The sequence below is a fragment of the Bubalus kerabau genome, chromosome 18, assembly GCF_029407905.1.
Source record: "Bubalus kerabau isolate K-KA32 ecotype Philippines breed swamp buffalo chromosome 18, PCC_UOA_SB_1v2, whole genome shotgun sequence".
NCBI classification, from domain to species: domain Eukaryota; kingdom Metazoa; phylum Chordata; class Mammalia; order Artiodactyla; family Bovidae; genus Bubalus; species Bubalus kerabau.
This window is the reverse complement of record NC_073641.1, coordinates 41,325,498-41,349,466: the sequence shown is the minus strand read 5'-3', so window position 1 is coordinate 41,349,466 and position 23,969 is coordinate 41,325,498. Positions and strand designations below refer to the sequence as shown.

General features: G+C 44.9%; 1 protein-coding gene across 10 annotated transcripts in view; it reads left to right on the top strand.

Moving 5' to 3' along the window:
* The first annotated feature begins 16,997 nt into the window (after positions 1-16,997).
* Positions 16,998-23,969, top strand: part of RAI14 (retinoic acid induced 14) — a 164,561-nt gene continuing 157,589 nt past the window's right edge. For 2 of the 10 annotated variants that reach the window (XM_055554939.1, XM_055554930.1), the window contains exon 1: positions 16,999-17,200. The gene's annotated coding sequence lies outside the window, so the exon portion shown is untranslated. The other 8 variants (XM_055554934.1, XM_055554938.1, XM_055554940.1 and 5 more) reach the window with 8 other exon arrangements.

Genomic DNA, 23,969 nt, shown 5'->3' with positions numbered 1-23,969 from the left:
TCGATCTTTTGCTTTTCGAGAGTCTTGGGTGAGAAAAAGAGCACAAGGATGAATTCTATGGAAAGAAAGAAGGAAGATCTTTAACAATCTCACTCGGACCCAGGACTGAACTAGCTGTTGGTGCAGAGCAGCGCTCATGAGTGCCCAAGAGGAGTCAGAAGGGAGTATGCTTTATCTCACTTATACAGAAGATGAATCTTGACCCAGAAAAGGGAAAGCCTCATGTCCAATAACAAAAAGCAGAGCCTGTTGATGAGCGTTACCCATGGAGGGAAAGCATACACTGAAAAGAAAAAAGGAGGTTGTTTTAGTTTGCTAGGGTTGTCATAACAAAGTACCATGGGTTGGGTGACTTAAACAACAGAAATTAATTTTCTTGTAGTCCTGGAGGATAGAAGTCCAAATTTAAGATGTTGGCAGGATTGGTGTCATCTGAGTCCTCTCTCCCTAGCATTCAATAGTCACCACCCTCCTGCCTCTTCACAAGGTTGTCCCAAGCGCATACACACCCCTGGTGTTTCTCTGTGTCCTTATCGTCTCTTCTTACAGGGACACCAGTCAACCCTGATTAGTGCCCAGCCTAATGGCCTCACTTCAACTTAATTACCCCTTTAAAGTCTCTCCCTTCAAAAACAGTCACATTTTGAGGTACTGGGAGGTTAGGGCTGCAGCATAGGAATTTTGATGGGATACAGTTCAGCCCATAATGTGAATTCTTCGCAGGAATATAAAAATATCCCAAACTCCTCAACTTGTTCAAATCAATAATGGATATTGAGTATGACTGCCCTGACCTTCCTGTCCTCACAAAATCTCATCTGGCAGAACCTTCCCAACACCGTGTGTATATGTGTGTCTGTGTGCAACTCAGATGTATTCTCAAACATAAAACTAAAAAGCGGGGTGTACAAATTGAATGACTAGAATCTTGAGATAAGCACAGTGTCATCTAACATAAGGAAACTATCAGCCTGAATACCCTTAAAAATATTTCCAATGTGGTAAAATATAGGTACAGCACCATCCATACTTTTTATGACCATGGAAATTTGAATGACATGGAGACAGGCACGGAGACTCTTCTGAAGAAATTCAGGAGTTCCCAGAGTATAAGGCTGTCTTCTCACATTCTTCTGAAAATGTCTTATTTGCCCCTTGTCCTAGACGATGTAGGGTATACAATTTCAGGGGCACTTATTTTCTCTCAGCACTTTGAATTGTTCCTCTGGATTCTGAATCCTCTCGTTGTTGTTAAGACTATTATATAATTATTGTTCTTTTTTTAATAATAATTTCTTCTTTCTTTCTGGTTCTTTTTATGATTTTTTTCTTTTTGTTTTGTTTTTAGTTTTCTAAAGCTTCATTTTGATGTTTGTAGCAATGAATTTCATTTTTATTTATTTTGCTTCAGATTTGATGTATTTCTTCAAACTTAGAATTCAGATCTCTCATCAGTTCATGTTTTTTCATTATCGCTTTGAATATTGCCATTCTTTCTTCTGTCCATTCTCCCCTTTTGGAACTCCAATTAGATACATTTTGAAGGTCTACTTTTCTCCTCCATGTCTCAGCCTCAATTACATAGTTTCCATGTCTTCACCCCTCTCTTCTAGTTTAGTAATTCTCACATTAGTTGTGATATATCTGCCATTTAATCTCCCCATTATATTTGAAATTTTTAGTATTATATTTTACATTTCTAAATATTCTATTTGGCTCTTTTTAAAAGAACATTTATTCTTGATTGTCTTTTGTTCATTTCTTATGGTTACAATTCCTACTGTTCCTTCAGAGACCTGGGTTCAATCCCTGGGTTGGGAAGATCCCCTGGAGAAGGGAAAGGCTACTCACTCCAATATTCTGGCCTGGAGAATTCCATGAACTGTATAGTCGATGGGGTTGCAAAGAGTCAGACACAGTTGAGCGACTTTCACTTTCACTTTCATGCCCAAAGTTCTTATTGTCTAATTCTATTGTCCATTGTGTCTGCTGAGCCCAGTTTATGTTGGCTTATCTTCTCATGTGCCTCTCATTTTTACACTCAGTACAAATAAGGCTACTCTTAAAGGTAATAATCCTGAAGACTCTAGGTTGAGGTTGCATCCCATCTAACACCAGGTGCCTTGGGGTGTTATGAACTAGATGCACTTTTAAAATAATTTTGCTCCCTAGAGTTTCCTGGGCCATGCAAATAGAGTAAATACTAAATCACTATAATGTCAGGCTTGGGATTATAAATTCGCAGTAAAGAGCTATTTTGTTTTCATTTTCGATGCCTTTGACCAAGGCTGGAATAGAGATATTTCCTTGTTGGCTTCCTTTTTCCTAGAGGATGATTTTTTTTTTCCTAATCCAACTTTTTACTTGAGAATGTAGATGTTTGAGACCCTAACTTTTTCTAGGATCTCAATTTCTGTCTTAACAGGCCTTTAGTCTCCCCACGGAGAATCAAGCTCCCTGGATTGGCAGATAACCCCCAAATAGCTCCATACTTCAGGGTTTGCTGACCACTCTGGTTTCAACTTTTTTTTCTTACAGCCTGTGAATCTTACTGTCTTACAAATTTAACTTTGCTTTTAACCAGATGTTTGGTGTATATTACCCAGTGTATCTATGTGCTTGTGGGGAAATTTTTTTCAGAATTTCCAGGCAGCCATACTGTTGGAGACCAAAGTCCATTCCCTGGCTCTGAAGAACATGGTCACCTCCAGTTATGCCTGAAGTAACTTGTTCTTGCTTCAGTCTAGTGGGACAGAGTGCCTCCTTTCCTTTGTACATCTATGAAATTCCAATAATCCATAGACATATCTTGTTTTTTATAATGGGAGGAGGGGTAAAAATGTGACAAGTGGGTGTAAAAACACTTTATTAACTCTAAGGAGTGGTTCTAGCCACTCTGTAACTAAGGTATGGTACCAGGCTCTCCTCTGGAAAGAGAATACTCTGCTCTGATATACCTCCTCTGGCAGGAGTGGGGGGCGGGGGAGGTGGGGGTAGGGAAATCTGCTTAAGTAAGGTATCCAGATTCATTTGCAAGGATTAAAAATTTACTTTTGAAGGGATTTATGTTGCAGAGAAAAAGACATTCTGACTCCATACTGGAACTGTTTCTTTGACTTGCTTTTTATAGCTTTTGTTATTACAATCATACATAATGGCATGTCTCAAAGGACCCTGTCCCTCAGCCTGATGGTAAAGTGCCTTTATTCAGCTCATAGAGATAATCTGACCCTGCCCACCTGTGAATAGAAGAGATTAACACATCCCTTCCAAAAGCTGACACTTCCCAGAGATATTTTGCAAGACTTGAGTCCCCTGGACTGCAAGGAGATCAAACCAGTCAGTCCTAAAGGAAATCAGTCCTGAATATTCATTGGAAGGACTGATGCTGAAGTTGAAGCTCCAATACTTTGGCCACCTGATGCAAAGAACTGACTCACTGGAAGAGACCCTGAATGATGGGAAAGATTGAAGGCTGGAGAAGAAGTGGACGACAGAGGATGAGATGGTTGGATGGCATCACTGACTCAATGGACATGAGTTTGAGTGAACTCCGGGAGTTGGTGATGGACAGGGAGGCCTGGTGTGCTGCAGTCCATGGGGTCACAAAGAGTTGGACACGGCTGAGTGACTGAACTGAACTGAAGACCCTTTTTACCTTACTTCCTCACTGCCTCTCCCTCTCCATGCTGCCTTTTGACTTTAGATCCTCATTGTTTCTCTCTCTGACTCTGTAAAAGAACCTGGTATCCAGAACCCCCCAAAATGATTGCTTTGAGACATTAGTCTGCCATCTTCTTGGTCAGTTTGTCTTCCGAATAAAATCATATTCCTTGCCTCAACCCCTTGTCCCTTGGATTTATTGGCCTCTCATGCAGCGAGCAGAGTGAGCTTGGACTTGGTAACACTTCCCACAGAGTGTATTCTACCAGTATGTTCCTTCTGCTTATAAACAGCACAGATCAGGTCAGATCAGTCACTCAGTCGTGTCTGACTCTTTGTGACCCCACGAATCGCAGCACACCAGGCCTCCCTGTCCATCACCAACTCCCGGAGTTCACTCAGACTCACGTCCATCGAGTCAGTGATGCCATCCAGCCATCTCATCCTCTGTTGTCCCCTTCTCCTCCTGCCCCCAATCCCTCCCAGCATCAGAGTCTTTTCCAATGAGTCAACTCTTCACATGAGGTGGCCAAAGTACTGGAGTTTCAGCTTTAGCATCATTCCTTCCAAAGAAATCCCAGGGCTGATCTCCTTCAGAATGGACTGGTTGGATCTCCTTGCAGTCCAAGGGACTCTCAAGAGTCTTCTCCAACACCACAGTTCAGAAGCATCAATTCTTCAGTGCTCAGCCTTCTTCACGGTCCAACTCTCACATCCATACATGACCACAGGAAAAACCATAGCCTTGACTAGACGAACCTTTGTTGGCAAAGTAATGTCTCTGCTTTTGAACATGCTATCTAGGTTGGTCATAACTTTCCTTCCAAGGAGTAAGCGTCTTTTCATTTCATGGCTGCAGCCACCATCTGTCGTGATTTTGGAGCCCAGAAAAATAGTCTGACACTGTTTCCACAAAACCACACAAAAAGCAAGGATTGGGAAGAAAACAAACTCTTAAATACAAATTGTGTATTTTTGCACCTTAGAAGTTCAGCCTATCTAAACATTTGTGTTCATTTAGTTCTATTGACTTTGCACTGAGTTTTTTTTTTTTAATCTTTTGGCCATGCCATACAGCATGTGAGATTTTAGTTCGTTAAAACTGTGCCCCCAGCATTGGCAGTATGGAGTCTTAACCAGTGGACCAGTCACCAGGGAAATCCCACTATCTGACTTTTTTTTAGTTTCTTCAAGTTCTTTAAAGATCGTGTCAGCTCCTCAGTTCAGATTCACTAGAAAAACACCTTCATCGCTGTTCCTTGTTGCACCTGCCCATCTGTCTCACCTTGATCAAGGGAGTCTGTTCTGGATAACTCTAAGCTCCTTTTTTTACATCTTGTTTTAAAATTTTTACTTTATATTGGAGCATAGCTGATTTACAGTGTTGTATTAGTTTCGGGTGTACATAAGCTCCCTCTTTTGCTACCAGGTCTGTGTCTTTTATCAATGATCTGTCCCTTTGGAAAGGGCAGTGACATCTGTCTTTCCCACAGGTGTTTAGTGGGCACCCACACCTTGACTCCCCTTGTGTTTGTCTGCCTCCCTATTTTTAGAAATGGAAACCCACTTCAGTATTCTCGCCTGGAGAATTCCATGGACAGAGGAGCCTGGCGAGCTACAGTCCATGGGGTGGCAAAGAGTTGGGCATGACTGATGGACTAACACTTTCACTTTCGAAGGGTTTTTTGTTTGTTTTTCCCTCCAAGGTTTTAAAACTTGGCTACAAAGTATGGGGCATGATTCTTCAAACCAGCATGAGGGGTGGGACTTTGTTAAAAATGGGGACTCTCAAGTCTTTCTTCAAGACCTACTGAATCAGAACCTGCTTTTTAAAGAGATCTCAGGCAACTCAGATGCACATTTAAGTTTGAGAAGCCCTGTTTTAAAAACCATCATACTGAAAGAACATTTTAAAATCAATCAATCATAAATAAAATAAACCAATCATTTGCAAATGTATTGTTTATGAGTCCCATGGAATGCTCCTTAAACATGCAGATTTTCTGATTCGCCCAGTGAAGAGCCTGAGTCAGTACTTCTGTGCACAGGCTAGTGTAGAGACCACACTGGAGAAGATGACTTTTAAATAGAAAAAGCATTGCATCTTAACTATGCTTTTCATTCATAGACGGTGTTTCCAGAATGTTAGGGTGATTCACTTCTGACACACTTGTACAGGTATAAGTTCAGCAAATTTCTCCCCACCCCACCCCCACCCTTTTAGAAACCTCCTTGATTCCTTAATCAAAGCTCCTAAATGTTTAGATTTTTTCCTCAAATTTTCTCAGGGTGACTATAGCCATCCCAGCTTTAACTGGTTCATATGTGCTTTCACCGCTGCCTTCTGCTGTGTACACTCTGGGAAAAGGGGTCCAACGTGCACTAGATCACCCGCCAGGAAGCCAGTGAGCATCTTCTCAATACGGTCCTTCAGCCTTGACTCTGATGGGCAGGGACAGCTCACCTTTTTCTCTGTACCTGCTACGGGAGGGGACAAAAGAGAATGATATTTAAAACATGGGGAAAATCTCTTTTAAATGGCCACTTTGTTAGATCCCTGTCATTTGATTTGCTCCCACCTTCCTGCAACCAGAATGTAATCACAAACCCCTGTCCAAGCTGAATATTCAGGTTGGGCTCAAGTTCCAGCCCTGGTGATTTCTTACTATGTGACCTTGAACAACTTTCATAAGCTTCCCTGATCTATTTCCTCATCTCTAAATGGAAATGAAGTGAAGTGAAGTGAAGTCGCTCAGTCGTGTCCAACTCTTTGTGACCCCATGGACTGTAGCCTACCAGGCTCCTCCGTCCATGGGATTTTCCAGGCAAGAGAACTGGAGTGGGTTGCCATTTCCTTCTCCAGGGGATCTTCACAATGCAAGGATCGAACCCGGGTCTCTGGCATTGTAGGCAGACGCTTTATCGTCTGAGCCACCAGGGAAGTCCCTAAATGGAAATAGTAAGAGCATATAGCCCAAAGTTTGTTGGGAGGATTTTCAGAGTTGATGCTTGCCAAGTATTGCTCTACATTTGCTGCAAAGTAATCATTGATGAATTTAAACATGTGATCAAAAAAAGATCACTTGGTAGCTAAATACCTACCAATGGTGGATAGGTACTTTGTTGGTCCCCAGTGAGCCATGATTCCTGGCTCTTATGACTTTCTGTAATTGCTTTCTGCTTTGACTTTGGACTTGGCTGTGCCATTGAAATATGGATGGAAGTGGGGCAGGGCACAACTTTTAAAAGAATGATGTAGCCATGGGACATGATAAAGACCGGTTGGAAGCAATTAGGTCCAAGATGACCGAAGATTCACCTTCCAGTGGACCTTGAGACTCACTATGGGCTCATTGTAATACACTAGCATGCTCAATGGCACACCCACTAGCACCACGACAGTTCTGAGGCCAGCCACAAAGGCCAAAAATTGTGTGGTGGCCCAATTCCTGGAAATCCCTGCCCTATCCCCAAAATAATTGGAATAATCTTCCCACTCATTAGCCCATGAAATTACCCAGCCCACAAAAACTAACTATGCCTAATTTCAGGGTTCTCTCTCTCTTGTCTGAGATGGCCCACCCTCCATGGAATGTGTTTCTCCCAAGGCCTCTTGCCTTCTGAGATGGCCCACTCTCCGTAAAGTGTGTTTCTCTCTAAGTAAATCCAGTTCTTACCTGTCACTTTGTCTGTGAAATCTTTCATGATGAAGCAAGAACCTCAAATTCATTGGCAACACTGAGGCAGGAGGCAGATGGGCTCCCCACAGGGTAAAGCAATTGGAGATTCATTCTCTACTGACCAAAACTCCAAGATAAGAATAGGATGACAATTATGGGAGGAGGCTGGGCCCTGCTCAGACTACGCATTCTTCCTTCCTGAAGTCAGGAGACCTCCCCAACAATACATGCACAGAGAAGCTTTTTGGAGGTCAAAGGGGAGTGATGCTAACTAATGCTAGGCTGCTAAGATGCATTTTTGGTAGGATCCACCTTGGCTGAGATGCATGCACACATATAGAAGGATCCTGAGATATAGCCAGTATGACTGTGAACCAGACAATTCATAATGATTGGCCAAAGGAAATCCAGAAGAAATATCCCATAAAAGTAATTCAAATTGCCTTGAGGGCGCAACTCAGGAACTCTCCCTCTGAGTCTGCCCACGTATAGATACACACATACTGTACTTTTTCCTCTTAATAAATACTTGTATGACTACTTTCCATCTTTGTAGACATTCTTTTCTGCAAAGCCGAAGGGCCAGGGCCCTTGTCACTGACTGCTTGTCTAGTGGCTAGGATCTGGTGCTTTCACCACTGCTCCCCAGCCCATCTCTGGCTGGGAACTGAAGCTCCACTGCAAGCCACTGTAGGCTGAGGCCACCGGAGATCAACACCTTTAGCTTTGGCCAATGGGACTGTGGCAAGCATGGTGTGAGTGGAAGCTTGAAGAGCACTTGTAGACTGAGGTACATCCCCTTGGAACCTTCCTTCCTGGAACCCAGCCACCAGTCCTTGAGGAAGCCCAAGAAACCACAAGAAGGAGAACCAAGATCTCAGCCAACAATCCCCAGCTGACCTCCAACCAGGGAACAACACTGACCACAGCTCTCGGAGAGACATTTCAGGTCTGGCCATTCCAGAATCACCTAGTCAACCTACAGAATCATGAGGAATAACAGACTCTACTGTTGTTGCTTGAAGTCACTACGTTTTGAAGCTGTTTGTTTTACAGCAACAGATAAACCCAATAAACATTCTTCCCATTTCCATATTAGCAGAATCCCAATTTTATTCGGTGTACAGTGTACTCAGTTTAAAAAATACATATCTGTGTTCCCTTCCCTTTCAGAGGAATGCAGCCATGTGATACAATTTTGATCAATAAAATTAAGTTGGATGGGGCTTTCAGAAAATCTTCCTGAGAGGGGCAGACCACACTGGCTATTGGCTCATCCCCTTCTGTCTGCCTGGAACACAGAATTGATACTGGAGGTGGGTTCGTTACTGAATCCAAACTCCCTCTGCTCACTGCACTAGTAAGTGGAGAAGCTAGGGCTCAACCTGCAACCTAACAGTATTTCTTCCTTTTAAAAACTCTCTCATTTCTCATCTTTACTCCATGTATGAAAACAAAGGAAAAAGAAGCAGTCAATCATGATTGCTGCCTAGAAGCTGACAAGCAGCTTTGGGCTGAGAAGTCCCCTCTCTGGGCCACACTGTGAGGGCTCCTGCCGGGATTCAGCTTCTCTGTTCTCACCAGTCTTCTGCAGATCCGGCCTCACACTTGATACTCTAAAATTTTTGCAAGTGCCTCTCTGACCTTGAATTGTTTTCTATCCCTCTGAACTGAACATGCAAGTAAGAACTTGGAGATTTGAAGCAGAAGGCAGTGTGATCAGGGAGGTGAACTGGGATGAGGGCACACACAGAATGTTCTCATCATCTGTGTTTCTTCATATGAGCATGTTATGCTGGATGTGAATGAAGAGTCCTCTTAAAGCACACAGTTTAAATATAACCTTTTAAAATACCCTGCAGAAGTCCACAAAGCAAATGTGAAACCCACTCAGACCTCCACCTTCCTCTCTTTGCCCCAAAGACCTGGGTTTTTCAGTGGCAAATTTCCCAAACTAACTCAGTGCCAACCTAGTTTTCTGATTCTCCCAAATGGCCTCCAAAACTCCCTTCCCTGTTACATATTCAAAAGGACAAACTCCTCTACCTGGTCAACGGTGACCTCCATATCCTCACCACCAGAACCCTGCCCTCCTGCCTCTTACTGCTCTATTATTGTAAAGCCAATTTGTCATCTTGGCATTTGTGTCCCGAGGGTTCTAGGAATGCATGGCAGGCGGTCACCATGGCCTCTTTGCTGGCTTCGGCTGGTTTCTGTGCACTTTCCCCGTCCCATCTCGGCTCTGGGGAAGGAATCCGGTCCACAGCGATCTTTCTGGTGGTGGTGCCTCTGTCTTCTGGCATGTCATGGGACAGTCAGAAACATCTTCACAGCCTTAATTCTGTTCTGAAACTCAAACAGGAAGTCTAGAACAAGAAATTACAGGACTCTTCTCAAAGAAGGCAAAGGAAGAGTGATAACTCGACCCTAGAAGAACCCCACCTCGAATGAGAGAAACCTGCTTACAGTGCATGTTTGGATCATTGAGGAATTTGTATTAAAGGCAAGGCAAACAAAGGGTGTGTGGAATTTTGTTAAATATCTTCACAGTAGTGTAGTCGTATGTCTTATGTATGAACTGTCTGCCATAGAATGTCTCTTAAAAATGTGTTCTCTTGCAAACTCGAAAGAGCGATTTTGAGAACAAGAAGCAAACTACTTCATGTCTTCTAAGGATGTTAAAGAAAGCCAGAAAACTGGGAATGTGAAAATGAATAACAGAAGCCAAATGGCTACCAAACCTTCGAAAAACATAAACAAGAAGCCATAACAGATGCAAAATAACTCATCAGCCAAAATAGGACACAGATGTATTATGTGTGCACTGTTTAGTTAAGGAAGAAACACAAATTAAAATACCTTATAAGCAGAAGTTTATCTTACTGAAGAAGACAAAAATCTGGAGCTCAGTTTTAGTGCCATAACAGAAAACAAATGGACCAGGCCAACAAAAATAGTGGCTTTGTTTTAGAATCACTCTATGAAGAGATCATTCTGAAGCATCAGCTTTTGTAAAGCCCGTTAATAACTTACCCACCCTCTTCACTTAAACTCACTTTGCTTACAATGCTAAATCAAGAACTAGATGTGCCAGGCATGGCTGGGACAGTCAGGACAGCCAATACTGCCATGGTACCCCTTTATGACAGGGGGAAAATATAAAATACCAATGCCCGGCCCCCACACCAGACCATTTAAACCAGTCTTCTAGGGTGTGGGGCCAAGGCAATGGGGATTTTTAAAGGCAAGTGATTCTAAGGAGCTGCTAAGATTGTGACCCACTGCAGAGGAAGCCAGTAAAACTGTCCCTGCCACATTCATGGAATGACGTACCCTGTTATTGCTTCTGACTGTGGAGCTTTGTAAAAGCCCCTGCTCTTAGCCTTTAGATAATCAGCTGTCTTCTTGATGTTTGTGAGCTCCTCACAATGCTACCTCCATAGCCTCAATGGCAAATATTTTCTGGAATTCCTGACATGCACAGCAGAACAACCAACTTGGCACATGGATGGCTCTTTGGATTATCTTACAATGCTCCTTCCGAGAAAGGAGAGGCCAACAAGATGGAGCTTTTGGTATTAGTTGCCTGTCCCGAGGGGATGACACCTGCATTCTCATCTTCTCTTATCCAGTCCTCTGCCAGAACGGAGAGAAGTAGTAAAGTCAATATGAGAGTCGTTTACAAACAGAGGTGGCCTGAAAGCAAAACAAAGTGGTAGTTAAGAGGACCTCTCTGGAGTTGGTCATCCCAAATCTTGATTCTTGGCTCCATTCTTTCTGGTTCTAGGATTTGGACAAGTTGCTGGAACTATTTAAAACTCAGTTTCTGCACTGTAAAAACAGAACAATGCTCTGTCCAAGTTGCTGTGAGAATTAAGATAAATGGCATCTATTAGAACCTCCATCCATATTAACTCTTGAGCAGACAGTGTTGCACAGCAGTTGAGTGAAGGGTTGAGAGCCAGACTGCCCTAGTTTGAATCACAACACTGCCACTTTCCAGCTGTGTGACCTTGGGCAAGTTACTTAATCTCTCTGTGCCCCAGTTCCCTCATGTGCCCCAAAGGGATAATAACTGTACTTATATGTTTGATGTTGGAGAAAGAAATGGTAATTCACTCCCGTATTCTTTCGTGGGAAATCCCATGGACAGAAGAGCGTGGCAGACTACAGTCTGTGGGATCACAAAAGAGTTGGACACGGCTGAGTGACTAAACAGCACAGGTTTGATGTAAGGATTACATTGACCTAACATTAAGGGGACTTGACATCTCAGTTTTCTCAGGACAGTTTCAGTTTATGCCTCTTGTCCTGATGTTGTGGCTGGTTTAGCATCTGCTTGCCCTACTTCACTCTCAGAAAATGTCCCAGATTGGATAATTAAGTACTTGGCCATGGTAGTTAATGCATATATCACTTAGAAGAGTGCCTGGTATATAGAAGGTGCTAAATGGGTACTAGCTGCTAATATTAGCCCCCATAGCGGTGCTAACCAATAGGAATACAATGTAAGCCAGATAGTAATTTTTAATTTTCTAGTTAGCCACATTTTATTGTTATTTTATTTACTTTTATCTTCTGTCTGTGTTGCATGGCATATGGGATCTTAGTTCCCTGACCAAGGATTGAACCCACGTTCCCTGCACTGAAAGCACAGAGTCTTAACCACTGGACCACCAGGGAAGTCCTCTAGTTAGCCACATTTAATAAAGTAAAAAGACATAACTGATATTCAGTTCAGTTCAGTTCAGTCTCTCAGTTGTGTCTGACTCTTTGCGACCCCATGAATCACAGCACACCAGGCCTCCCTGTCCATCACCAGCTCCCAGAGTTCACTCAGACTCACGTCCATCGAGTCAGTGATGCCATCCAGCCATCTCATCCTCTGTCGTCCCCTTCTCCTCCTGCCCCCAATCCCTCCCAGCATCAGAGTCTTTTCCAATGAGTCAACTCTTCGCATGAGGTGGCCAAAGTACTGGAGTTTCAGCTTTAGCATCATTCCCTCCAAAGAAATCCCAGGGCTGATCTCCTTCAGAATGGACTGGTTGGATCTCCTTGCAGTCCAAGGGACTCTCAAGAGTCTTCTCCAACACCACAGTTCAAAAGCATCAGTTCTTCAGCGCTCAGCCTTTTTCACAGTCCAACTCTCACACCCATACATGACCACAGGAAAAACCATAGCTTTGACTAGACAGACCTTTGTTGGCAAAGGAATGTCTCTGCTTTTGAATATGTTATCTAGGTTGGTCATAACTTTCCTTCCAAGGAGTAACTGATATTAGTGTCAGTTATATATTTAACTAATATATCCAAAATATCAGCATTTCAATATGTAATCAACATAAAATTTTTTTGTGAGATGATTTTCTTTTTTAGTCTTTGAATTTTGGTGTGTGTTCTGCATTTATGGCACATCTAATGATGTTTTGAGTGCTCAGGAGCCTAGTTCACTAATGATGTCTCAGGTGTCCACGTGTGGGTAGAGGTTACAATACCAGATAGAACGTTCTGCACACTTTCCATTCCTCGTGGACAGTGATGGGTCTTAAGACCTTCTCAGGTTTGTAGTGTCAAATGCTTATCTTCTCTGCCACATTCCTATAAGCAGGGCTTTGATGCAGGGCTGTGGGATGTATTTTTACCAAGCATCTTAACTTCACCTCCCCATCAGGTGACCAAGGTCACTGAGAAGGGGAGGGTAGTAATCTACCATTGGAGAAATTTCTGCTGGCTTCCTGGCAAGTGGAAAAACCATGGACCAATCAGCGTTTGCGGGTTTCTTTATTATTATGGTCTTGTTACATTATGAGAAGAAATGTCAGAGTTATTTTATTTTCTCCCATGTCACAGTTTCCTCCTATTTGGAAACATCACCAAGAAAACACAGAAGGTGGTTTTGTTGTGAATATTTGAGCTTTTGGGACTTTTCAAGTGGCTCAGTGGTAAAGAACCTGCCTGCCAATGCAGAAGACACAGGAGATGGGTGTGATCCCAGGGTCGAGCAGATCCCCTGGAGAAGAAAATGGTAACCCATTCCAGTTTTCTTGCCTGGAGAATCCCATGGACAGAGAAGCCTGGCGGGCTACAGTCTATGGGGTTGCAAAGAATCAGACATGACTGAGTGACTAAGCACACACACATATTTCGGCTTCTCCCCACAGATCATCTCTCTCCGGCCTTCTGATTGTGTTTTTGTTCCATTCTCTGGACTGGGCCCAGTATCACCACATTCCTTTCAATTATGCTGCCTCTAACTAGACCCAGAGGTGCGGTCAGAGCCTGACCAAACACCAGAGAAAGTGGAGGGGTAACTTTGGCTCTGGCACTTTTTGGCCAATCTCTATTTTCTCCTTCAGGGACAGTTTTTTTTAATCCCAACAAGTCTTACCTTTGGTTCCTCAAACTTAAAAAGTCCTTAATTTGGGAAGAACTGATATTGGTAAGAGATGAAGCAAGAAAGAAGGGATGTGACATTATTTAATTTCAAAAATGAAAATTGAGCCCTACCAATCAATGGATTTCATTTATGGATGCTGCTAAGTCCTGGATGGCAAGACTCTTAAGATTTACAATCTTGTTGGTATGGCAAGACTGACCTGCTAGATCAGATACTTTGCCAAACACATGTGAGGGTGACATAGCGGGTGAAAGCTGTTCAAACTAAAGGAATGGTCTTAGGATGCTAGAGGCCATGTAATTCAGTGTTCTGTTTAACTGAATGGGAAAGTGGCCCAGGAGAGATCCAAACATGTGGTGAAGTTCAAATGGAAAGTGAGTCAAACAGAAGCGTTGGGAAATCTGGTCCCCTGGCTCTTCTTACTCCTAATACTATATATCACACCATGGTTACTTTGATTTGTGGGTTATTCTCCTATTGAAGTTCAACATGCTATTTACAGCCCCAAAAAGTTTTATACAGTTGAGATGCTTCCACGTCTCAAACCCTTTCACCTGGGTCAGGTCTCCTTCAGAGGCTCTCATCAATGTATCCCAATCCCAACTAGCATTTTCTAAAAGGTCTGGGTGAAAACAACCAATGAGAAAACCCTGCTCAGACATACACTTGACCACCAATCTCCCTACAGGTGGCAGAACTTCTGTTGTGGTCTGAAGCTGGTGGTCTGCGTTTCAGCAGAGGCAGAGATCTGGAAAAGGGTCTTAGCACAGTGGATTAACTATAAGAGTCCTTTCCTCCACAACAATTTCTCACTCAGAGCTGGACTTGGTGATGGAGAAGGTGGGATTATAAATTAAGGAGAATAAGCACACGAGCCACCTGTGGGAACCATTCAGAGCTGACAAAGGCGGGTGGGCTCCCAGGCAAGTGGCTGGGACAGGGTCTGGTCATGTAAAAGAGAAAAATAATTTATTCTATGAATAATGTTCTTATTTTATGAATAAAAGGCTGATGACCCTGTGTGTGTTAAACACTCAGTTTATCCAACTCTTTGCGGCACCATAGACTGTAGCCTGCCAGGCTCCTCTGTCCATGGAAATCTCCAGGTATGAATACTGGAGTGGGTTGCCATTCCCGTCTCCAGGAGATCTTCCTAACCCAGGGATCGAACCTGGATCTCCGGCATTGCAGGGAGATTCTTTACCATCTGAGCCATCAGGGAAGCCTTACACAATTATTGTTTGCTATTTTAACTCCTTCAGCTACAGAACGTGTGTGTGTGTGAAGTCGCTTCAGTCTGACTCTTTGCAACCCTAGGGACTGTACCTCACCAGGCTTCTCTGTCCATGGGATTCTCCAGGCAAGGCTCTTTACCACCTGGGAAGCCCCAGCTACAGAGTACCCACATGTTAACTTTCCAAGGCGGGCTTCCCTGGTGGCTCAGATGGTAAAGAACCCCCCAGAGCCCCCACTCCCTCAACCCCCACCCTGCCCCCTGCAGTGCGGGAGATCAGGGTTCAATCCCTGGATTTGTGGAAGGTGGTAGTATTCTGTAGCTGGGGCTTCCCAGGTGGCGCTAGTGGTAAAGAATCTGCCTGCAATGCAGGAGAGGAGGGTTCCATCCCTGGGGCAGGGAGATCCCATGGAGGAGGGCAGGGCAACTCACTTCAGTATTCTTGGCTGGAGAATCCCCATGGACAGAGGAGCCTGGAGAGCTGCAGTCCATGGGGATCACAAAGAGCTGGACACCACTGAGCGACTACGCACAGCACGCAACTTTTCAAGGCAGCACAGGACAGTGCATTCCAGTGCACATCTTCCTAGCTGCCACTGTTTAGCGAGACTGACCTGCTGAAAGGGGAACAGAAAACCAACACGTGGCAGTATTGTTCCCAATAAATACCTTACATTACACCATTCATGTGAACTGCAATGAATAACTGTACTGTGGAAATTGCCAGCATTAAACCAAAAAGAAGTTTATCAGTTCAGGTGTCTTTTAGATGGTGATTTTATTTGAGAGGGATAAAAGACAGGAAGAGGAGTGTACATCTTGCTTTAAACCAGCTATTCATCACTTCTCTAAGGAATTGCTGACCTATGATTTAGGAAGGGAAGACCATGCAGCTAGTTACACAGCTTTTGTCTCTGATGTCACCTGTCAAAGCTAAGACAGGCTGTTCCTTTGGCTTGCTGCTGGTGGTGATGGTAGTGGGGAGCTAGGGGTACAGATAAAGTCTGACTGGTAGTCGTGGGGATCTGTTTAAGACATTATAAACTGAACTTAGATGAATTTCATTTGTATTGGATTAAAAAAAATTCAATTGCTTTAGATTTGATCTCACCAAAAAGGGACTCATACCACATATTTATTTCCAGAAAGCTTCCTGCAAAGGACTTGGAGTTAACAACACAGGGGCTTTGGTGAAAAGACTTTTAAAGTCATAGCTGGTTGGCATGACCAGAATGAATCTCAAAGGCGTCCCAAATTAATGGAGAGGAGGAGAGCTTTGAAATCCTTGGGAGTTGAAGCAAGAGTCCATTACGATTCAAACGCAGGGGGGCTCAGGGGGCTAGGGAAGGGAGAGGAGCTCCGGGGCCCTGAGGCCGGGCCCCTCGGCATTCCAGACCCCACAGGGAGGGCGTTCCGCACGGTGCCTCTCAGTTCAGACAGTAGGCGTCTCCTTCCTAACTCGCGAGCAGCGCTGAACGCTGGTAGTTTTCTCTTGCCACCTGATGAACGTCAGGAAACAGTCGCTCCGACCAACTGGTTCAGTCCAGAGACTCTGAGCAGGTTTTAGTTTCCTTTCTGTTCAATAATTTTGGAAACTATGACCGATTTGATTCTGGGTAGAAGGCGCTTGGATTAGTGACTTGCAAACACCAACACGACCACAAACGACTTTGGACGTTAACCAGAAATGAATACTATTCAGTATCTCATCCATTCTAAAATCCCGGGGGTCGGAACACCGGTGGTTTCCATTAGCTTCAGGTGACGATGATGCAAACAGATTCACGGGGCAGAATCGCACGATCCGCGGAAAACTACAAGCAGTCTGCGGACGCTTGGGGCGCGCGGGCCGGGAGCACCTCCCGCAGGTTGCGGCCGGAGCGCGGGGCCGGATCACCTGACTCGCGGAATTTGGGGCCGCGCGCGGTGGAAGAGGAGGGGAATGGATAGCACCTCCCTCCCGGCTCCCGCGGGATCCGGGTCGGCGGGGGCCGGCGCCGGGCGGCCACGTGGTGGTGCTGCCGCCACCCCCGCCCCGCCGGCCCAGCCCGGGAGCCGCGGCGCCCACGGACCCCCGCAGCGGGGGGAGGAGGAGGAGGAGGGACCGAGGCGCAGGAAGCCGAGCAGGAAGCGAGCCCGGCGGCCGCGTTTTCCTGGGGAAGAGGCGGGCGGGGTTGCGCAGCCAGCGGGGCCGACCCGGGGAGCCGCTGCCGCCGCCTAGATGGGGTGAGTGCGCGGCGCCGGGAGTTGGGCGGCTTCCCGGCGCAGGGTCCTCAGCTCGGGTCCCCGCCTTTGTGTCTGGGGCTCCGATGAGGGTAGGAGGCGCGGAGGACGCGCAGGGCGGAGTGGCTGCGAGGGTCCCTCCACCAGTCCCTTTTCCCCGCCTGCCGCCAAGTGTCTGCAGAGGACAGGCGGAGAAACAGAGGAAGAGGGGAATGGTGGGGGTCCGAGTAGAGAGGAAGGGCGCGCCAAGTCAGGAGAGGGGCTTTCTCCTGCTGATTCCCCGCCACTCGCAGGCCGGCTGGGGTAGGGGTAGGTGCGGAGGGACCGCGGGTGGGAATGAATGACTAGCTCCCCCCACTCCCGGCGGGGCGTTCTGGGTACCCCGAGCCTGCTCCCAGTCCCACCTGCCTGGTCCGCCCGGCGTCTGGCTCCCCCAGGTCCCCGATTCTGGACTCGACCCGCCTCCGCGCTGAACTTGGAGGAGCTGGGGAGGAAGGCGCGAGCCGGAGACTCGGAGGGCTCGGGCGACTGAGGGTCCGCTATTGTTCTCTTCCTGACTCCGGGAACCCTCCGGGTGCAGGCGGGACCACTCCGGGCCTGCAACTGCCCCCCACCCCACCCCACAACCCCTCAGCTCCCCCATCTTTCGAGTCCTTTTCCCCACCGTAGCTCCGAGGAGGGCCGGGAGGAGGGATGCTGGAGTTCGGGCAGACTTCGGAAGGAGGGAGTTCTTGGAGCCGCAAGAGGGGCGCCCGCCCGCCATCTACCCCATCCTCTGCCCAGAAGGGTGGGTGCCCTCCCTAACCCACCCTCCTCCCTTCGCTGCTGGCTCGGGCAGGTTGTGTGCCCGCGGTTTAGTTTTTGCAGTTTGCAGAGTCCGTTTGCTAACCCTAGGCTCGCACTCTCCTTTGCTGTGGACCTCGTACCCCGCTTTTGTGGAGGGGGTTGGGACTGAGAGCCGGGAGAGACCGCAGATGCGGCCGATGGAGCCCGGGGTAAAGTGGAGAGGTTGCAAGTGATCTCCCAGCGCCTGAGTTCTGTGCCTAGGCTGGCGCTTCTCCGAAGAGCCCAGTTCAGCGCAACTTCGTTTCCGACGATTGGGGAAATGTGCGAACTCGAGGTCGCTCACCTGGACCTGCGGCTTCGCTTGGCCGCAGGCTCACAGGTGATTTAGTTGGGCTCTGTTTTCTTTCCGGGAGAGGAGACTCCCGAGCGCCCTGGGATGGGGAAACGTTGCCAGTTCTCTGGAGAATGTGATCTCAAGCTCCTCAGAGCCTGGCAGAGGGAGGAGTTGGTTTTGTCGGTCAGTAAGACTTAGCAGAAGCTCATCTTAGCGAGGAGACTCTCATCTTCTTGAGGTTTGGACAAACTTTAAAAGGAGACAGCGCATCACAGGGAGGCTGGGTTTTGATTGCTTGGTCTCCAGCCTGCGGAGTCCTGTTTACAGGTGTGGCTGGGAATTTTATTACTGATGGATGTAATCTGATTATCCTTTCTTAGTGATGCTTAACCAGTGTCATATTTTTTTCTCTTTTGCTTGTAAAATAGTTGATTTTATGTGAGGAATTGTATCCTGTTCTTATAATTTTTAACTAGTCCTTGCATGACTTGGAGTGGGAGAGGTGGTCCCATTCTGGGTTGTCTGCATTCATCGAGATGCTTCAGTAAAGCATTTATTGTGTCATTTACACTCCTTAGATGTGTTTTTAATGCCTTTTTTTGGGGGGGGGTTATAACCCTCTTGAAAAATCTTATTACTATTATCTGTGAAATTGAAATAAAGTAATGGCTGCTGGGCCCTGGAGATTGAGTGGGGACAGGATGTAGTGCCCTTGTCTGCCAGTATTGTATCTGACAATGAAGTTCTGTCTCCAGACTGCCACTTCTGTAGCGTCTTTGAGACAGGCACATCTAGCATCACTCACCTCTTACGGGTGAAGAACCTGAGCTTTGAAAGTTAGGGAAACTTGGCCTTGGGAGTTACTGGAATGTGATGGAGGAGCTTTGTCTATCCCTTCCTTCTATCCTTCCTGTTTGGTTTTTTTTTTTTTTTTTTAAGTATAAGTATGAAAAATTTCAAACATACAAAAAGAGAACATAGTAAGGCTTCCATTTTCCACTACTTATGTTTGAGTTCCTAATCTTTCCATATTTGCTTCATATCCCCCTCTCGTTAAAAATAAACTGCAACTGAAATATTTTATCCATCCCTCCTCTTCTGCATCCATCCTCAGATAACCACTACTGTGAAGTCAGTATACAGAGTGTCCAAACATGTTTGTACTTCTGTGTTACATATCTACAAACCATATCCCCAAGCTTAACATTTTATTTAAGTAGCATAATTCTATATACGTACAGCTTGCATTTTTAAATTTGTCAGTATGTGTTTGAGATGTCTGTAGATCTTATTTACTTTAGCTGCTGCAGAGAATTCTAGTGTATGAATAAATTATAGCATGCTCTTTCCCTTGCCAAGAGAAAATTTGAGAGGTTCCAGTTTTTCACTGTTACACTTTTTCTGCATAGGACAGTTGATCTTTTTCTACTTTTTTTTTTTAACTTAACAATGCTACAGTCAACATCTGAAATGTGTTCTGCTTGAGCAATTTCTCTGTGAAACACACCTGTACAGTTGATTGCTGAGTAGTGGGATCTAGGTAATGATGCATTTATTATTTCTTCTTCAGCACGTATGTAGGGTATATGTAGGGTCTCTCAGTTACTTGCTGAATGAAAAGTGAAATTGATCAGTTTTAGCTTTTAAGGTTATGTTAGTTGGCTGAGTTCTTCAGTTTTTGTTTTTGTTGTTTTTTTTTTTTTAGAATAACGAGTGCCTCTTAAAGTGTGAAAGTGAAAGTCGCTCATTTGTGTCCGACTCTTTGCAACCCTGTGGACTATACAGTCCATGGAATTCTCTAGGCCAGAATACTGGAGTGGGTAGCCTTTCCCTTCTCCAAGGGATCTTCCCAATCCAGGGATCGAAGCTTGAGACAAAAGTGTGATGTGAGTTTGGGATATTTATACTAAAGCCTTTTCTTGGCCAGTCACTCAGGTGTAACCCTGGATTACTTGCTCAACCTTCTCTTCCTCATTTCTTCAAGCTTGGAAAGATTAGGGGCTTAAGTGAAGTGAAAGTCAGTCATGTCTGACTCTTTGCGACCCCATGGGCTGCAGCCTGCCAGGCTCCTCCGTCCATGGAATTCTCCAGGCAAGAATACTGGAGTGGATAGCTGTTCCCTTCTCCAGGGGATCTTTCCAACCCAGGGATCAAACCCAGGTCCTTGGCATTGCAGGCAGATTCTTTACCGTCTGAGCCACCACCCATCTCTATGCGTGTATGAAAATATGGCTGTGTTCATGACATTTCCCATCTGATTGTAACTCTGTTAATCTGGAAGCAGTTTAAGGCATTAAAACCCTTTGGTTTCCTCATTGTTACTTCAAGTTGCCAGGCACACTCCTGCCTCAGCCACTGCATTTACTGTTCCCCATTGTTTGGATCATTCTTCTGCCAGCTGTCTGCAGGGTTATGCCACTCAACCCCTCAGCTCTTCACTCAGAAAAATCATCTTCTCTGGCCACCCCTTTATGGCATACCCTGGTGTTCTTCTCTGTCTCTCTCTCTCTCTCTTGTTTTTCTTTTGGACCAGGGATCGAACCTGGGCCCTTGGCAGTGAAAACTCTGGGTCCTAACCACTGGACCACCAGGGAATTCGCTTTTCTCCTTTATTTTCTTCCTAGCATGTAATTGCCTTCTAATTTGCCAGGAATTAATATTAGTTTAGTTCATGTTAGTAGTCTGTCTGCACTAGAATCTGTACTCCATGAAGACAGGGATTTTGTCTCTTTTGTTTACTAGTGAATTGGTAGTGTCAAGAACAGTGTTGCACATAGTAAGTACTCAAATATTTGAATTTCATGCCTTTTGTTGTGATTTTTCTACTTAAAATTTTTCTTAGCACATATTGGATATCCTCAGTGGTGCTGGCTGTTACCCCGGCTGCAACTGAGTGCCCCAGATGTCTTATTTACAGGTTCTATCAGGATAAAAATATAGGTTCTTATAAACAGAGCACTCTTAAATCCATGTGATCTATCCCATAAAGCACTTGTGTCTTCAAATTTTTCTTCAACATTTGCCTTAACCTGAATTCAGAGGAAAATATAAGTAATATGATGCTCAGAAGCATGCCCATCTTTCCTTTTCTTAGTACCTTAGCCTTCCATCAGTTCAGCTATGGATGAGCATGACCAAGTGATACTCATTCTTCATTCCATACAGGATCCAAACAGATTAGAAATGATCTCGAGTAACACCCACCACACTGAATTTCCAAGAATAGAAAGTGTATCTCTCTGAATTGTTGCAGAGGGTTTATTCATCATTGCTTTGATTTTTGTGCATTCATCCTGAGGTCGTGTTTTCTTTTTTCTCTGGTTGGGGGGAATGGTGACCTTAATATGAAGATCCAGGAGCAATCAACATATGAAATAGTATACCCAGAAATACGTAAAAGAAAAACTGTCATATCAGACAGTCCTTAACTCATGGTACTGAAAGCATTCACTGTTAGTGCTGTGCATTATTTTGCTAGAAGCCAACTGAATATCCTCTGTGTAGGAGAAATGATGAATATAGGAGTTGACAAGACAAAGCTAAATATATCAAAAGCCTCTTGGGTGTATTTTAAATGGGTGATAGTGAAAAGGATTCTAGATTCCCCCCCCCATTAATTATTTACATAGGTATATGATACTGATGGTATCCTTTTAAGAAAATCATGAAGATGCTGCATGATTTAGAGATTATTTCTTGTTTTATTGCTACCCATGAGCTGAAAAGTACAGGTGGTAGTAGTTTAATGAAAGATTGTTAATCAAACTCAGTTTCCCAACTCCAGCCATCTACAATGAACAGACTGCTCCAGCCTTTGACATCAGGCTCACCGATGGGTATTAGTAATCAATATTTTAGCAAGTAATTTTACGGACTTAACATGTGTTTTAAAACAAAACCTCTTCTCATTGAAGTATGCCTCATTCTTCCGTTTTATAATCTGTGTATAGTAGAGTGTCTGTCACATAGTAGGTGGTTAACATTGAACTATACACACCCACCACCCTCTCGTGTTGCCATAAAGCCCTTCAGGGTGTTCATCAGATATTGAACTTTCAGGAGCCTGGAGGAGAAGTGAAACAGAAATCAAAAGGCTGAGGAGTGGAGGTAGTTAGCCAAAGGCAGGCTGAAGTTCAGAAGATGTATTCCTTTTTAGGGAAGTCAGATCACCTCTCTGAGCCTTGGTTTTCTTTTTTATTTTTATTTGAAACTGCTCAGTTGCAAAGAGTGAAGTTTAGCCAACTGTTATGGACTGGATTCTGTATGCCTTCCCCACCGCCCCTCCCCCCCCACAAAATATTTATATATTGAATCTTCATTCCCAGTGCCTCAGAATGTGACTGCATTTGGAGGTTGGGTCTTTAAACAGGTATATGTGTACTAAGCCACTTCAGTCATGTCCGACTCTCTGCGACTCCATGGACTGTAGCCCACCGGGCTCCTCCGCCCATGGGATTTTCCAGGCAAGAATACTGGAGTGGGTTGCCGTTTCCTTCTCCAGAGGATCTTCTCGACCCAGGGATCAAACCCGGGTCTCCCTGCAGCCAGACTCTTTACTGTCTGAGCCTTACCTATAGTTTAAAAACCTGCTTCCCGCCTTTGGAACAGTTACTGTGTCTTGCCTGCTTCACCAGCTGGTTTTGTGTGATAGGTCTCACCTCATCTAACCTGAACCTGGGACCTAGACCAGTTCTTCCCGTAGTAACTGGCCTTCACTGGAAACAGTGTCTTGCCTTATAAATTCCACAGCTACCGGTCACCCCTGGGTAAGGGGCAATCTTTGGGAGTTCATGACTTGTTCCTCCCTGCTTCTAAATGAACAAAATCCAGTTGTGAGAAAAATTGGTTGTAGGCCAAGGAGTTTATTGTACAGTGCAAGAAAATACATAATTTTTTCCTAAAATTGGCATTTAGTAAACAGCAAATTCGGAGAAGGCAATGGCAACCCACTCCAGTACTCTTGCCTGGAAAATCCCATGGATGGAGGAGCCTGGTAGGCTGCAATCCATGGGGTTGCTAAGAGTCAGGCACGACTAAGCGACTTCACTTTCACTTGTTACTTTCATGCATTGGAGAAGGAAATGGCAACCCACTCCAGTATTCTTGCCTGGAGAATCCCAGGGACAGAGGAGCCTAGTTGGCTGCCTTCTATGGGGTCGCACAGAGTCAGACACGACTGAAGCAACTTAGCAGCAGCAGCAGCACACAGCAAATTTATCATCAAGTAATCGAGCATAAGCATTTTGTCCTCTACTATATCAATTTTCCTCACTGTCAATAATTACTTTCAAACCTTAACTCTTCTTGTCCCTGTTAAGTATTGCAATTGGTAACAGTGATATATAAAGTGAGTTAGCAGTAGCAGCAACAGTGATATCAATCTACAGTTGTTTTTTTTTTTTTTCTTTCCTTCTAGATGAACTCAGTTTGCTTAATCCAGAATATTTTATTTTTAAAGAGCTAAATGAGTCTAGAATTAACAACCCCAGCAGCATCTCTCTTTTCACTTTCACTACGTCTGTCCAGTTCCTTTTGCTGGCTGAAATGACAGAAACCCAGCCAGGAAAGAAAGCTTTGGCAGAGCTCATTGGTGGGGAATACAAGGCTGAGCAGCTTCCTTTGCTCTAGGGCAGCACAGAGTCAAGTGTTTTC